Raw genomic sequence first — 17,418 nt, forward strand, 5'->3', positions numbered from 1 at the left:
TTCCCACGTTGCTTTTAAGGCCCAAGGAAGTAAAACACTTAACTTCCGGCCTAGTGGGCTTGTTCTATTTTTTCCAAGGCCCAGGGAAGTAAAACACTTAACTTCCGGCCTAGTGGGCTTGTTCTGTTTTTCCCAAGGCCCAGGGAAGTATATATTACTTTGCAAAAAATGAACAATTAAAATCAGTGAAAATTGAACTGGCAGTAGGAAAAATGCAGGACCAAATAGTCAATCATAAAGTGTACCCCCTGCACAATCCCACTATACAATCCCTTCACACAAGAGCCAGTGTACCCTCTGGTGAGTCTACGCTCAAATTTAATCCTGGTGAGTCTCCGCTCAAATTTAATCCTGGCACACATGAACTAATACTAAGAAAGACAAATTATTGAGGAACAGAGACACTCCTCCTCCTTTATCAAGAAATTTACAGATACGGAGAATCAGAGCAAAAAACTTAAAATATCGCTCAATACCGAGAAGAAAGAAACAGAGAGACCCTCCTCCTTTATCCTGGCTTGGGACCGGCTACCGAGAATATGGTAGGCGGAGTTACCCCCCAAAACCCAAATAAAAAAAAATCAGAAATATAGTCTGCATAATAGATATTGCGATATATATAGTTAAACAAGCGGCCAGGGTAGCAAAATGACATAAACACACAATGGACACACACAAATTGTAGACTAAAACAATTATATCATATGATAAAGATTATATCATATGATATCAACTGAAACTTCAATACCACCACGGCCGCCCTGGTTGAAAAGAACGAGAACAACATTCCCAGATTCAAAGTTATACTCCTTAGCAAACTCCGACCAGCAGGAATCGAACTTCAGCCTTCCATCAGTAGTAGTGTAGTATGCACCCTGAGGGTGGTAGCCATAGTCATCAACAAAAAAACATGCCTCGCCGCTTTCAGAGATATTCAAGGACCTAACAACTTCTTCGGTATACGCTGAATAATAAAAATTAAATTATATATGGGAAGAATATAAAGGATAACTAAGATTACATAAAGAAAAGGAGAATTATACCAGTCCATTGCCCTTCAAATCAGTATTCGTCAAGGTGTGCACAAAAACAACACCAAGACCAAGACCAAGACCACGCTCACGGAGAAGTTGTTCCTTCTTCAATGTTTGAGCAGTAGTAAGCATAACACCTTTAGTGTGGACAACTGCAGTTGGAATTTCTGCATACAAATTAAAAATTAATAAAAGAATAAAAAAAGAGGAGATATAACATCAGTTATATTACAAAAATGGGCAACACATGGTAAAGGCGAAAACAGAATTACCATCGACACGATGCTTTTCAGTGCCATCAGGACCTTCTGCAAAAATCCCAAACAGTTCAGGAGCATTATCAAACCCAAACATGATACAGTCGCCAACTTTCAGGTCGTAGTCATGAAGAAATTTTTGGTATCCACTTCCAAAAACACGTGTCTTCGGACTGCCTTTCTTAACATGAAACTTGTACTTCACTTCATCCGATGTAGCGACAAAAAAGATATTACCAACAAGGTTGTTGAACTGCCTCCTCACAAAACAAGGCACAGTCTGAAAAAACAGTAGAACAAAAATGCAGAAAATAAGGATATAGTCTACAATTTGTCAACAAAAAAGATACAGACTAAAAAAGGATATATACCATAAAGTCATCAAATCTGCTTCCAAGATAACAACGAAATGAACTGAGAGTCTCCCGCCTCTCATGACAATGATTGCCCATCGAACCACAAACAACACAGTTCATCCTGCGTATATTTAGCAATTACCAAAGCTAGAAAAAAATAAAGGTAGTTAGGGCATATTCATAGAAATCTATCCATAGATCTGAAACCATACACATATATCCATAGATATAAACAAACAAGATTATTCAGAGGACAAAAAGGATTTTGAACAAACAGAGAAAAAGGAGATGAAGTAGTGACATGTAAAAACATATTTTCCTACCTCTCAAAACAAACGAAAATCTTCAGAGAGAAAAGAGTTTTTCAGCACAAAAGAGAGAGAAAGAAGATGAAGGAGACTTGCTTCACCACATGAACAAGGGAGGGCAGAAGGCAAAACCAACCAGGGGCATTATAAATACAATAAGTAGTAGTAACTGCCTACAACCTATTTAATGAGGCTGTGGGTAGATGGTGGTTGTTATCCTGTAAGTTCAAAAGTCAAACACAAAGTATCTCATGCAAAAATGGAGCCCACTGCTATTATGTAATCTCTGTCAATAAGTTCACAGTGAATGGGCTAAAAAAATGAATTTCCCATCCACTTTACACATATAGGCCAAATATAGGCTCTACAAGAAGAGGTGGAAGAGTAAAGAAGTAGCAAATGTGGCAAGCTGCCAATAAGAACCATGTTCACTACTACGGATGCAAAACATCATCACACTGAAAAATACATTGAATCATAAAGTTGCACTTCAAAATTATTTAAAACCATATGATTTACAACTTCAAATGTACAACAAAATGTAGACTACATGCCTTTGTTCCGACTATAGGTTAGGTCAGAACAATTATGGCATGCTAGTCATTTTTTCAACATACATAAAAAAACAAATGCTCAATTGTGGACGAAGTGCACAATTATAACAAAGTAGGTATCACTTCAACACAATACAACATTCATACAATGAAAAATACATTGAATCATAAAGTTGCACTTCAAAATTATTTAAAACCATATGATTAACAACTTCAAATGTACAACAAAATGTTGACTACATGCCTTTGTTCTGACTATAGGTTAGGTCAGAACAATTATGGCATGCTAGTCATTTTTAAACGTACATAAAAAACAAATGCTCAATTGCGGACGAAGTGCACAACTATAACAAAGTAGGCATCAGTTAAACACAAGACAACATTCAAGATCGTTGTATCGTCTTAAATACATGACAACATTCACGCATACATAATTCCGACCAGTCATAATAGTCTAACAAAAATTCAGAAAAGACATTCTTAAGTTAAACCATATCTAGTAATACTTAGTGATCCTAAGTAATCCATCAGTCCATCTGAAGCTTCATCATAGTGATCCTAAGTAATCCATCAGTCCATCTGAAGCTTCATCATAGTGATCCTAAGCCATGCTCCAAATTTATCCCTTTTCTTCATGGGAAGCAGCCCCCTCTCGTCGTCAAATGTGAACATCCAAATGTCTCCCACCTTCAAGCTGAATCCTTTCACAACTCTTGGCCATCCTTCTGTCATCTTGGCCATTCCAGTTGCATCAAGGTACATAAAGCAATACTTATCGACAGATGATCCTAAGCATCCTTCAGTGCAGTTCACCACCACACCAACAACTTCTGCCTTAAAAGGAACACCACGCCTCATAGCATTGTGCGTCATGAGGAACTTCAGCAACTGTGATTTTGTATACACTTGTGAAAATTCCTGCATTTCCAGTCAGAAGTTGTTATCAGGAAGATGCACTATGGTAATAGCAAACATGACATAATAGTGAAAGATCCATGTGATATGGTAACTGCAAACATGATATATAAGCAAGCATAAGTACAACAAATGTACTTACCATTTCACCATCTGATTTGACCATACTCTTGGTGAGTCTGCATACATATCTCTTCACAAATGGTCTTTGGTAGCCATCAAAGTATTCTTTCTCAGGTTGGTTTGCCAACTCCTCAACATAGCTTGTCAGTTGCGTTGTTTGGTGATAATTCATTTCTACCTCATGCCGAAAATGCAGTGCCTATCAAATGACTCCTCACCTGTACAGCCAGGTCCTACATTCCAACATAATCTTGTGTTAGCATCAAGCTTAGTTAATATTTGTATGAACCAAAGGAACACATTAATCTAACATCTTATTGTTATCTTTTTCTTCTCATCATCGCTGTCATCATTGTAGTCACCAGGGATGTAGTCGTCGTTATCATCAGAGATGTAATCATCTTCCTCATCTGCTGGTATGTAGTCATCCTCCTCGTCATCTTCCTCATGTGCTGGTATGTAGTCATCGTCATCGGAAAAGATGTACTCATCCTACTCTTGGTCATGAGCAGGGATTTTCTCATTCTTCATGTACGCAAACACTTCTGTATTCGCAATGCTAACAACTTCATCTACCTCATCCCTGCATTTAACAAGCAATTGTTTGAAATGCAAACACACCTAGCAATTGTTTTAATTGCAAACACCAAATCAAGAAATTGTTTGAATTGTTTGAGACTGAACAAGATCAAGCAACCGTTTGAATTGCAAACACCAAATCAAGCTAGCACAAAATATCTACAAGATTAAATCCACAATCGAAGTACAGTAAGTTGTATTATGATACAAACACTACAAGAAAAGTTCCCATGGCCGACGAAGTTGAAGTCGCGTCGTGGTTGCTGGTGCACCATGGCCGACGATTTTTGGTCTCTCCATTGTGCATGTTAAAATGTTTTTTTTCTCGTTTTTGAGGCCACCTAGCCCGACGAAAATGGCCAAAACGTTGCGTATGGTGTCCCGGGACGTGGTGCATCTCGAATTCTCGGGTTCGCCGGCCGAGTCAACGCAAATCCGCACCGCTGAGGGATGTAGGGCCTAGATGGCAGCCTCTCTGGCATTGTTTTTTTTTTCTCGATCGCGCCATCTCGTTCAACGCTCTCCGATCGAGCCGTTTACGATGCAGGATCATGGGTTCCGCATGTCATCCTCTCTGAACCAAAATTCTTTCTATTCTTGGATTTTTTTTGACCCCCTGATTTCTGGCTACTTCCTTTTTCTTTTGATCCCTTGCCCCCTTGGAAACGTTGAGACCGCTGCTGCTAATTGGGACCCGCATGTCATCCTCTATGAGCAATCAACTTTCTTTTCTGGGAGTTTTTTTTGGCACCTCAAATTTGGTCTCTTGCCTTTTTCTTTCGATCCCCTGCCGCCTCTCAAACGGTGATACCGCTGCTGCTAAATGGGACCCGCATGTCATCCTCTATGTACTATAAAACTTTCTTTTCTTGGATTTTTTTGGGCACCTCATATTTGGTCACTTACCTTTTTCTTTCGATCCCCTGCCACCTCTCAAACGGTGATACCGCAACTGCTAAATGGGACCCGCATGTCATCCTCTATGTACTATAAAACTTTCTTTTCTTGAATTTTTTTGGCTCCTGATATTTGGTCACTTGCCTTTTTCTTCCGATCCCGTGCAGCCTCTCAAACGGTGATACCGCTGCTGCTAAATGGGACCCGCATGTCATCCTCTATGTACAATCAAGTTTCTTTTCTTGAATTATTTTGGATCCTGATATTTGGTCACTTGCCTTTTTCTTTCGATCTCATGCCACGTTTGAAACGTTGAGGAACCTTCAGGCTCATGGGACCCGCATGTCATCCTCTATGTACTATAAAACTTTCTTTTCTTGGATTTTTTTGGCACCTCATATTTGGTCACTTGCCTTTTTTCTTTCGATCCCCTGCCGCTTCTCAAACGGTGATACCGCTGCTGCTAAATGGGACCCGCATATCATCCTCTATGTACAATCAAGTTTCTTTTCTTGAATTATTTTTGGATCCTGATATTTGGTCACTTGCCTTTTTCTTTCGATCTCATGCCACGTTTGAAACGTTGAGGAACCTGCTGGCTCATGGGACCCGCATGTCATCCTCTATGTGCTATAGAAGTTTATTTTCTTGGATTTTTTTTCACCCTCTGATTTTTGGCTATTTCCTTTTTCTTTTGATCCCCTGCCGCATTGGAAACGTTGAGTAAGCTGCTGGCCCATGGGACCCGCATGTCATCCTCTATGTACAATCAACTTTCTTTTTCTTTTGATCTCAAGCCGCATTTGAAACGTTGAGACCGCTGCTGCTAAATGGGACCCACATGTCATCCTCTATGTACAATAAAGTTTCTTTTCTTGGATTATCTTTGGCTCCTGATATTTTGTCACTTGCCTTTTTCTTTCGATCTCATGCCGCCTTTGAAACGTTGAGTAAGCTGCTGGCTCATGGGTCCCGCATGTCATCCTCTACGAACAATAAAAGTTTCCTTTCTTGGAGTTATTTTTGACCCCTAATTTCTGGCTATTTGCCTTTTTCTTTTGATCTACTGCCCCCTTTGAAACGATGAGGACGCTGTTGGCAGGTCGGTCCCACATGTCATCCTCTATGAACATTAAAAGTTTCCTTTGATGGATTTATTTTGAACCCCTAATTAATTTCTGGATATTTCCTTTTTTTCTTTTGATCCCCTGCAGCCTTGGAATCGTTGAGGATGCTGCTGCCTCATGGGTCCCGCATGTCATCCTCTCAGAAAGGTAAATGTTTCATTTCTTGGATTTTGTTTACCAACTGATTTTTGGCTTATTTTTTTGTTTCGATCTCCTGCCGCCTTTAAAACGTTGATGACGCTGCTGGCTCATGGGTCCCCAATGTCAGCCTCCCCGTACTGCAAATCCTCTTTCTCCAAAGGTTGTATTTCTAGCTAGATAGCTAAGGTGGATTCGAATCTGCCGTTGTTCAGGCAGCTCAGGTAAGCCTTCTTGCACTGATTAATGGAACTAGTGTATAGCAAGGTCAAGACATGTGGCTCGGTGTAATGAATCTATTTGAATCATGTTGTGGATTCAATCTGATAGTTCTCTAACAGGTCAGCCAAAATAGAAATTAAGTTTTTTTCTAAAACGGAAATGCAAATTAAGATGAACACAAACATTAGTTATCATAATAGCTGATCATACATACATACTTGCTAAGAGCAAAAGCTTGCCAGAGTTTTACCACCCATATAATTAATTAGCAGTTCAGATAAGATAACCTTATATAAGTATAACTACAAATGCATTTGCTAAGGGCTCATGGGACAACAGAACTAGACAACCGAAAACTTTATGACCAGCATGTCACAGCGGCATCGAAAGATCTTGACCTTCAACTTTGATCCAATGCGAAGTTTGGCACCGTCAATGAACTTTTTCCACCTGGAAGTAACAGCCAAGCGACCATCTGGGGGACTGACGGAGTACCGTCCTTCCACGGTGAGACCTTCACTCTCCATGACGAGGGAAATCTTGCCCCTTCGGCCAACATTGAGATCCTTGGAGATACTTTTAGGCAATTTCTGATTCAAAGCAAGAGATACCACCAAAAATTAGTCAATGGCACCAATGCACTGAAGACTGAACCATGTGAGACTTTGAGCAGAGAAGACATCAAGATAAGAGCAGTTATCTTTGTCATATACTCACGAACATAGCCTTCGGATGCGTCTGAGTCACCACACGGGTGGCCACAACAATGAGTGAGACCTCGATGATCGGCTAGGGCAGGTGCGGGAGCTGGCTGGTACACGAGCTGCTGGCGATGCAGAGGGAGGCTGGGCGGAGTGCAATAAATGGTGCCTCTAGAGGAACCGGTGCGATGCAGAGAGCTGTTGGGCAGGTGCGGTAAATGGTGCAGCTAGAGGAACTAGTGCTGATGCAGGAGCTCTGGGCCGGGTGTGTAGTATATGGGGCCTCTACGGGAACCAATGTTGATGTAGGGCCTCTTTGGGTAGATGCGATAAACGGAGCTGGTACGGGAACCGGTGCCGATGCGGGAGAGTGGGAAGCGGTCTTGGTCTTTGGTGTGGGTGCCCTTTGTGACATCCGCTCCTGTTCCATCAGGGGATCTGCAGCTTTGATCATGTTAAACCCAGCAAGCTAGAACAGAGGGAATGGTTTAGAACAACTGCTCAGAATGCAGTAATCAAAGGATATGAGTACAAAAAAGTTACATATTATATATTTTGAAGTGTCTCCAACTCTGTAAGCAGTTATGTATATCTGCCCGTTTGAGTTTCTGATCCTCGGCTCGTCGCCCTTCTTCAGACCATAGTCAAAAGCAAACTTTCTCCAATCATGTCCATACAAATATTTTGATGGTCTGCGTCTTGTAGACATACACCTCATAGACCGTGTAGGTGTTCATCAATTTTCCATTGCCATGCATAGTGAAAGACCCTTCATGCGGACACATCTGGTTAATCATTGGACGGAGTTCACAAGGTACTGTATGCAGGTGAAAATTGATACTAATGTAAGAAGCGGGAAGACTAAAAACAAGACTTTACTATATGCCAATTCATGCTAAACCATTGAGAATACATACCTGTAACTCTGTGAAGGAGTTATTAGAAAGGTAGATAGAGCCATAGGAGGTGTTATATACGGGGTATGTACATGGGCCCGCCATATTCCCGCAAGCTCGGCATCGGGATGGTGAAGGAAACATGGGAGGTACTACTGGTGCGTAGCGCTGAATGTAAGTGGAAGAATTAGGTTGTGTAAAGTGCATAGTTCAGAGCAATACAAATGTTGACAAGTGAGTGCATAACACTATGTTACAAACTGAACAGTCAAAATTTAGTGTATGATGAATATAAGCATGCTAATTTGGCGTTTCTGAATTCCAAAAAGCATTAGATAGAGCCGGTGATAATATCAGACATAAATCATGGCATGTATATGTGGCTTAAGAAAATATACCCGAACCCTTGGATGGTTACGGCCCGGCTGGTCCTTGGACTTGAGCTTATATAAGCATCCAGAAGGTGGGGCTGACAGTAACTTGGTGGCAGCCTCTGCAGATGCCTCATCAGCAGCAGTTGCAATCCTTTTGACCAATGAAGGCTTAGCAGTTTCAGTCTGCATATGAAAATTGAAGAGCAACAGACATCAACAGTGATATATAAAATGAATCTATGAGACACTGATGCATATAGTGCTGGATGTAAGTGGAAGAATAGGGTTGTGTGTGTTTCTGAACTATTGGTAAGCATTAGACAAAGCCGGCAATAAACAGACAAATCAAATCATGTATGAGGATTAAGAAAATATACCTGCTTACTGAAAAGGATACCACCCAGCTGGCCCATGGCCTTGTGCTTGAGGAGGTTTTCAGAAGATGGTGGCCGCACCATCGTCTTCACAGCAGCCTCATCAGGATCATTATTTATCCATTTGAGTAGAGGCACAGAAGCTTCATCCTTCAATTGAATAGCAACAGAACTCATCATTTATATTTAATAAATCTATGAGATAGACTGATGCAAATAGTGTGGGGTGTAAGTGGAAGAATAGGTTTGTGCATAGACAACAGTTGACAACAATGCAAATGATTACAAAAGAAGCCAACGAAAATCAACAGTTTATATACTGGATGAGACAGACTGAAAAGTGAAAAATTAGTGTATGATGATTGTAAGCAAACACAGTGTTTATGAACTTTTGGTAAGCATTAGGCAAAGCCAATAGTAATTAAACAGATAATAATAAAATCATGTATGTGGATTAAGAAAATATACCAGATTCATTAAAAGGTCACCACCCAACTGGCCCATGGCCTCGTGCTTGTAGAGGTTTTCGGATGATGGTGCCGGCACCATTGTCCACACAGCAGCCTCATCAGCCTTATTTTGCATCCACTTGAGTAAAGGCGCAGCAGTTTCAACCTGCATAAGAATGGGAACAGATCTCAGCAGTGATATTGAATGACTCTGAGACAGACTGATGCATATAGTGCTGGATGTAAGTGGAAGGGTATGGCTGTGTATGGACAACAGTTCACAACAATGCAAGGGTTTGTTCGGTTCTGAAACAGCGTGGAATGGAATGGAATGGTTCCATTTGAGAGGAATGGAATGGTTACATTTTTTCGGTTGGGAAAAATGGAGAGCAGAACAGATCGAGGTTAAACTAATCATTTGTCTCAAAATTATAATTAGCAATTGCAAATGACATTTTAATCTCAAAGTCGTAATTAACATCGCCTAATGGTGCTCTTTTAATCTAAAAATCGTAATTAACATCATTTTTTGTTGGGTTAGGGGAACTGGAGAGTAGATGAACATTACTGTATGATGATTGTAAGCAAACGAATTTGGTGTTTCTAAACTTTTGGCTTCGAGATCTTATGGGCTTCAACTCTAGCCTACGCCAACTTGTTTGGGACTGAAAGGTTTGGTTGTTGTTGTTGTAAACTTTTGGCAAGCATTAGAAAAAACCGACAATAAACAGACAAGAATCAAGGCATGTTTTGTGGATTAAGAAAATATACCATATTCATTAAAAGATCACCACCCAGCGGGCGCGTGGCCTTGTGCTTGTAGAGGCATTTAGAAGATGGGGGCGGCATCAACATACTAGCAGCCTGATCAGCCGCAGTTTTGATCTTCCTTTTGAGTAAAGGCCCTAAAGTTTCAGTCTGCATATGAATGGCAAAACAAAAGGCAGACCTCAGCTGTGATATTGAATTACTGTATGAGATAGACTGATGCATATAGTGGATGCTCTTAGCCTTTTGCACCATGAACACTAGCTATGGACAGACAAAAAAAACTAGTTGATTCAGCTTTGTCTAGATACATCCATCCCAAAGCTTAAGGTTATTTATTTTTGATAAATCAAAACAAGTAAAGTTTGACCAAAATTTTAGAACATTCTACCAACAAATATAATATTGTGTAGATACCGTAGGAAAATATATTTCACAACCTATTTAATGATATTAATTTTGTATTTTGCATGTTAATGAGTTTTGGTAAAAGCTTAGTCAAACATGGTATAGTTTGACTTTCTAAAAATAATATAAGCCCTAAGCTTTGGGATGGAGGTAGTAGTATCTAGAGCTAAAACACATCTAGATACATCCGTATCTACAGATAGTTGAGTCAATTAATTTGGATGCGAGGGAGTATCGATTCAGACTACATCATGGTAAGTTGGTTAAAAAAAATTACCCTGGGCGGTCCCTGCCCGGCTCGGCGATGGCATTTCGCTTCTTGTCGCAGATACGGCCATGCTCCTGCAGCAGGGTGGGCGCTGTCGTTCCCCATAGCCTCGGCCACGGAACCCGGAGGTACCAACGATACGAGAGAATATAGAGCATGGTGTCACAGAGGCTTTACGCACAAACAGTGAAGACATGTCCTACTTTAAGCATTTTCCGAACGAGGAGCAGATTGAGGATGCAGACAGACAGTGGATAAGCAAACGGAGTACACGCTTTGCGGGGTGGGGACGCAGCTCGAGCTCGATAGCTGTCCACATGCGTGGTGGCCTTACGCTCCATTGCCCCCCACCACCACCGAGGTCTTTCCTTTCTGTACAAGCGACAAAAGATACGATGAGGATCGTGAAACTACAAAGGTTGCAAATGTCGACAAATAAAGGAAGAACATCCCAATCCAAGCAAAGGTAGCCCCCGCCCCCACCCCCATCAATCACTCCCAGCGCGAGGGTGACCAGAAAGACACCCCTTCGCCCAGAATAGGAAATAGATGCACAAGATATCGAGGTGAGGAAAAAAGAACCGATCTCGAGAAAGGAAAGAACATTACTAGTACTACCTAATCCGCTTGGTCTAGATGCAGCTTGCCCCTCCAAGCTGGATGCCTGGACGGTGGAGGCGAAAGGAGGGGATCGAGCTAGGGGCTTGCATCCGTCGGCTGTCGGCACTCGATCGGGAGAGACAAGGGGGGCTACATAAAGGGGAGGGGTAACATATTTTATTACACAGTGAACTTACTGATGTGACTAGTCATTAATGTCTCACTGAAACTGGGGCCCGTAGTGTGGTACCCCAAATTCACTTGAACCTGCCCGGCGGGACGCATTGGCGCGTCAAGAAACCCCCCGAATTGTAGCGGGGAAATGAAACATTTCACAAAAAATCGAAATTCAAGCACACTGCCACGCGCCAAGCACGCGGGTTGTTCCTTCCTCTTCCTCGGTTCCTCGTCCCCTATCCGAAAAAACCCCAAATCCCAAGCTCAAACAACAAACAAAAACCTGAAATCCCCTGGATGCCATGCATGTCCTCGTTAACCCGCTGGAGATCGTTCCCGGACGAGGCGGACCCCCCGCCCTGAGATCCCGAGTTCGTCCGTTCCATCCACCTCGAGGCATTGCGTGCTGTCTCGCAGCGGCGGCTTGAGGGCGCTGCAGAGGAAGTTCCGCCGGAAAGTGCTCATGGAAACCGTGCAAGCTCACCGGCGTATTGTATCCCGAGAGGAACTGGTCAAAGCTTTGCTATTCGCAAAAAAAGCGGGCCAAGATCTGGTCAAAGCTTCGTCGATGGCTTGCCGCGAGAGGCTTGGAGTCCAGAGTCAATAAATTAGCTGCTCGAGGACTTGGGCGGTTTACACCGATTCATATTAACTGACTCAAGTTTGTTAGTCTAGTTAACAAATGCATCTAGATACATCCATATCTAGACAAAATTGAGTCAATTAATATGAATCAGAGGGGAGTGCCTGAAAGTGTTTCATGCTACCAATTAATGCGCTGGCAGGACTGGCTGTAGAAGTAATTGTGCTACTACTCATACGATGAACTGATTGTGTGGGTGTCAAATTTTGCAACGCGATCATCCACTAAATGCTTAGTTATAGTTCTAGCGCCAAAGGCGTACAAATCATAACAAAGATAGTACATACTACATCACCAGAACATAAGAGTATGAATCATAAAGTAGCTCAACATTTTGCATCAGGGTTGGGTGGTCCTGAGACTACCGGGACGCCCCTGATGATCTCCGGGCGTGCATCCACTTCAACGCAAAGCTGTGTACTCGGTCCACGGCCTTCTTCTGTAGGCTGGATAATCTCAGGTGTAGGACCTTCGTCTATGAAAGGCTCGCCATCAGTACCATCCACAGGTGCATCAGGGCTGGGTGGTCTTGAGACTACCCGGACGCCCCTGATGATCTCTGGGCGTGCATCCACTTCAACGCAAAGCTGTGTACTCGGTCCACGGCCTCCTTCTATAGGCTGGATAATCTCAGGTGCAGGACCTTCGTCTATGAAAGGCTCGTCATCAGTACCATCCACATGTGCATCGAACTGAGATTCATCTTCAAATTTCCCATCAAACTGAGAGACCTCTTCAACTCTATGCTTCTGCAATTAGTACATCAACAAATTAGACAAACATCTAAGAGATGCAACCTGAACAAATGTCGTTTTACATATTTACCTTCTCATCTGGCACAGCACATGTCCCAGAGCTGAAACCCGTTTCCTGAAGCAAGCGCTTTTTCTCTCCTTCCCGTCCATCCATCTGCAACAAGTTAAATTTGAGTACAGAACCTTGCGCAGCAATGCAAACTATTGATCGAAACAGCGGCAACATCAATATAAATAATTAACTACATATGCCAGCACACATACAGTGTCCATGCAGTATCCAAGTTCTGTCCATCTGTTTAATTATGAGATACAATGGTTGGTGATTAATTTAAGGCGAAGTAGGAAATGTATATCCATCGAGTACAAAACTATACTAGTACACGATTATGCATTTCAGCAATCATGTCGAGTACAAAACAAAAAATGCCCATCGACATTTCAGCAAACAGATCGTGTACAAAACTCTGGCATGGCATTTCAGCAAATTAACGGATCGAGTGCAGAAATGACTCTATATGCCCATGCAAATGAACAAATTGATCGAGGACAAATCGAGCGGAAAACTATAAAGTGCCAATTAGTTCCAGCATACTGACAATTTTTTTAGCAGCATCAAGAAAATATAAATCGTTAGGCCGTCTTGCCCGATGCATGATTGAGCTAGAGATAGCAGCCCTACCGTGGATCAACTTGACCGCCGGTGCGTCTCGAGAAGAACGACAGGGAGGGGAAGCTTCTTCTTCGCACGGACGGGACGGGGAGGGGAAGCTCTTCGCACGGACGGGGATAAGTTGTGTAGCGGTGGGTGGGGGTCATGCGGCATGGCCGCCCGGTAGGTGGTGTTTGATGGAGTTGCATGTGTAATTTGTCGTGCACAAGGTTGAGGAATAGGCGGTTCCCTTTGCCGCGCGCACAATTCAAACTATCCCGCCCATGTAGTTTAAATTCGCCCTATTTTCGTTAAATCGACATAAAGTCATGTGAGTGGGTGGAAATTAGCAAAGTTGCTTGAAAAATAGTAAAACTCTGGAATTATCCTTTAAATATGCTCTACTTCGTGTGAAAATCGGGGTGTGGAGGCATGTTGAGCTGTTTTATTTGTACTTTCTTCATTAAAACTCCCATTTTGTGCACTTTGGATGGAAAGAAATCGTTTGTACATAAATTTTGACAACGCCGTTTGCAAACATTAATTGTTTTACATGCCAAAATGCACCCATCCACCAAATATGGGGCAAAAGTTTATCACAATCAAGATATATATGTATAATTAGTGAGGGACCCCTTTTGATTTTGTGCAATTTCCACTAATTAGCTAGAGGGAAGGGGTCAATTAATTAGGCCATGTTAGGGGCTATGTGTTTTAGATTAGGGTTGTGTGGATTCAAATACAACTTCTTTATTTGTGTGCTATGATTAATCAAAACTAGACCGATCGACTGCGCACACATTATTAGAGGCACATTCCTTTGCGCACAAAGTGCATGTGTGTGTTGTTGGCCACCAACGAGAGAGCGGCGAGAGAGCGATTGAAATCCCCAAATTAAACACATATATAAGCATGCATGTTTAGGCCATGCATGCATATTAATTAAATATATATTGTGAGGCAAATTAATTAAAGTGTGTTTTCATTTCAGACCTTGTCAAAATTCAAGTTAATTAATTGAATTATCAGTACTTATTATATAATTAATGAATCCCAATAATGTCTATATATATATATGATCGATATAGGCCATATATTAATTGGGGTTATATAATCTAGGGTTTACTAGCTATATATATAGCAAGGTTTTATTAGATTGGGTTATTAATTAGCTTGGGGTTATGTGTTTTAACGAGGGTTTGATTAGCTAAGGTTAGTTTTATATATATACGGTTTAGGGTTTAGGGTTAATGGCACATATATTTAATTAGAGGACCGCGAGGACCCCTGGCCTGCTTGATGCGCAATTAAGGGTCGTCGTTGGCCTATAGCTAGCTATATATAGGGTTTTATGGTTTATTTAGAGGGTTTATGTGTTAGGGTTAATTATAACTTGTTGTGAATTAAATTACAACTTTTTTATTAGTGTGCTACACAATTAATCAAAACTCTAGCTAGATCGATCGAGTGTGCACAGGCATGCACTATTAGAGGCACCCGCCTTTGCGTGTAAAGTGCAAGCATAATGTGTGTCGTTGCGCTGGCCACACCAATCGATAAAGAGAGATAGAGATGAGAGATTATTGAAATCGCCAAGAATGTTCAAATATATATATATGCATGCATGGTAGGCCATGCATGCATACTAATTATATATATATATATATTGTGAGGCAACTTAATCAAAGTGTGTGTTTTCATTCGAGAACTTGTCAATATATTCAAGTTAATTAATTTATCAGTGCTAATTATATAATTAATTAATGAATGAATCTCAGGGATGTTCGATCATACATGATCGATATAGGCCATATATATTAATTGGGGTTAATCTAGGGTTTGCTAGCTAGCTATATATATATATAGAGAGAGAGAGCAGGTTTTTATTAGATCGGGTTATAGCTAGTATAGTTTGGGGTTATGTGTTTTAATTAAGTAGCTAGGTTTTATTAGCTAGGACGGGTTAGTTATATATATATGGTTTAGTTAGGGTTAATGTCACACTTAATTTAGAGGAGCGCGAGGCCCCCTGGCCTACGTGATGTGCAATTAAGTGTCGTTTGGGGCCTATATATATAGCTAGAGCTAGGGTTTATGGTTTATAGGGTTTAGGTTTAGGGATTAGGGTTCGGGTTTAGGGATTAGGGTCTAGGGTCATTAGGGTTAGGGTTGTTAGGGATTAATTAGGGTTAGCTAGGGGTTATGGTTTAGGGTTTTGTGTTTAGTGTTTAGGGTCTAGGGGTTATGTGTTTTAAGTATGGGTTAGGGTTAGGGTTTAGGGTCTAGGGTGTTTAATTAGGGTGTTTAGGGTTTAGGGATTAGGGTTTTAGGGTTTAAGGTTTAGGGATCATATATCGATCGAGTGTGCACACACATTATATATTAGAGGCACCCGCCCCTTTTGCGCATAAAGTGCATGCGTATGTGTGTGTTTTTGGCCACAAACGATATATAGATCGAGAGAGAGATTGAAATCCCCAAGAATATGTTCAAATATATATTAAAATATATATATATATGCATGAATGCATGCATGGTAGGCCATGCATGCACACTAATTATATATATATATATTGTGAGGCAACTTAATCAAATGTACGTGTTTTTCATTCGAGAACTTGTCAAAATTCAAGTTAATTAATTTATCAGCGCTAATTAGTTGGTCGCCTGCTTGATGCACAATTAAGTGTCGTTGGCCTATATATATGTAGGGTTTAATTAGGGTTTAGGGTTTAGTGTTTAGGTTTTAGGGTTTAGGGTTTAGTGTTTAGGGTTTAGGGTTTAGGGTTTAGTGTTTATGGTTTAGGGTTTAGGGTGTTTAGGGTGTTTAGGGATTATGGTTTAGGGTTTTTGGGTTTTATGGTTTAAGGTTTAGGGATCATCGAGTGCACACACACATTATTATTAGAGGCACCAGCGCCTTTGCGCATAAAGTGCATGCGTATATAAGTGTGTTTTTTGGCCACCAACGATATATAGATCGAGAGAGAGAGATTGAAATATATATATCCCCAAGAATATGTTCAAATATATATATTGAAATATATGCACGAATGATATGCAAGCTAGGTATGCCATGTGCGCATGCATACTAATTATATATATTATGAGGCAACTTTAATCAAATGTGTTTTCATTCGAGAGAACTTGTCAAAAATCAAGTTAATTAATTTATCAGCGCTAATTAGTTGGTCGCCTGCTTGATGCGCAATTAAGTGTCGTTGACCTATATATGTAGGGTTTAATTAGGGCTTAGGGTTTAGGGTTAGCTACGTACCTAGGGGTTAGGGTTAGGGTTAGCTAGGGTTAATCAGGGTTTAGGGTCTTGGGTTTAGGGTTTAGGGTCTAGGGTTAGGGTTTAGGGTTTAGGGTTAAGTGTTTAGGGTTTAGGGTTTAGGTCTAGGGTTTAGGGTTTAGTGTTTAGAGTGTTTAGGGTGTACGTTTAGGGTATAATCACTACAAGAAAAGTTCTCATAGACAATGTCCCAAAATCGTCCGCTAAGGGGCATTTTTCGTCTCCTATGGGCCTAACCCGACGATATGGGTTCTGTTGTCGAAACTGCGTCACGCAAAGTCCTATGACGTTTTTTTTCGGTCCGTCACGCTTGGGCGCCCTTCCGCCACGGAAAATCGGACCGTTGCAAAAGTGTTTCCGGGAGCCCGTTGACTGCTGACATCATGCAAACTGACACGTGGCAGACGCCGTTAACTGCCAGTTAACGGCGTTAACCGGCTGAAACCCCGTGGTAGATGGTAGGCCCACACGAGGCCTGCCACGTCTTAAGCGGGCCGACCCATTAAGTTTGCGGGCCGGGCCAGCTGACTTAGTTTGACCGGTCAACT

Source organism: Lolium perenne, chromosome 5 (assembly GCF_019359855.2).
Source record: "Lolium perenne isolate Kyuss_39 chromosome 5, Kyuss_2.0, whole genome shotgun sequence".
NCBI classification, from domain to species: Eukaryota; Viridiplantae; Streptophyta; class Magnoliopsida; order Poales; family Poaceae; genus Lolium; species Lolium perenne.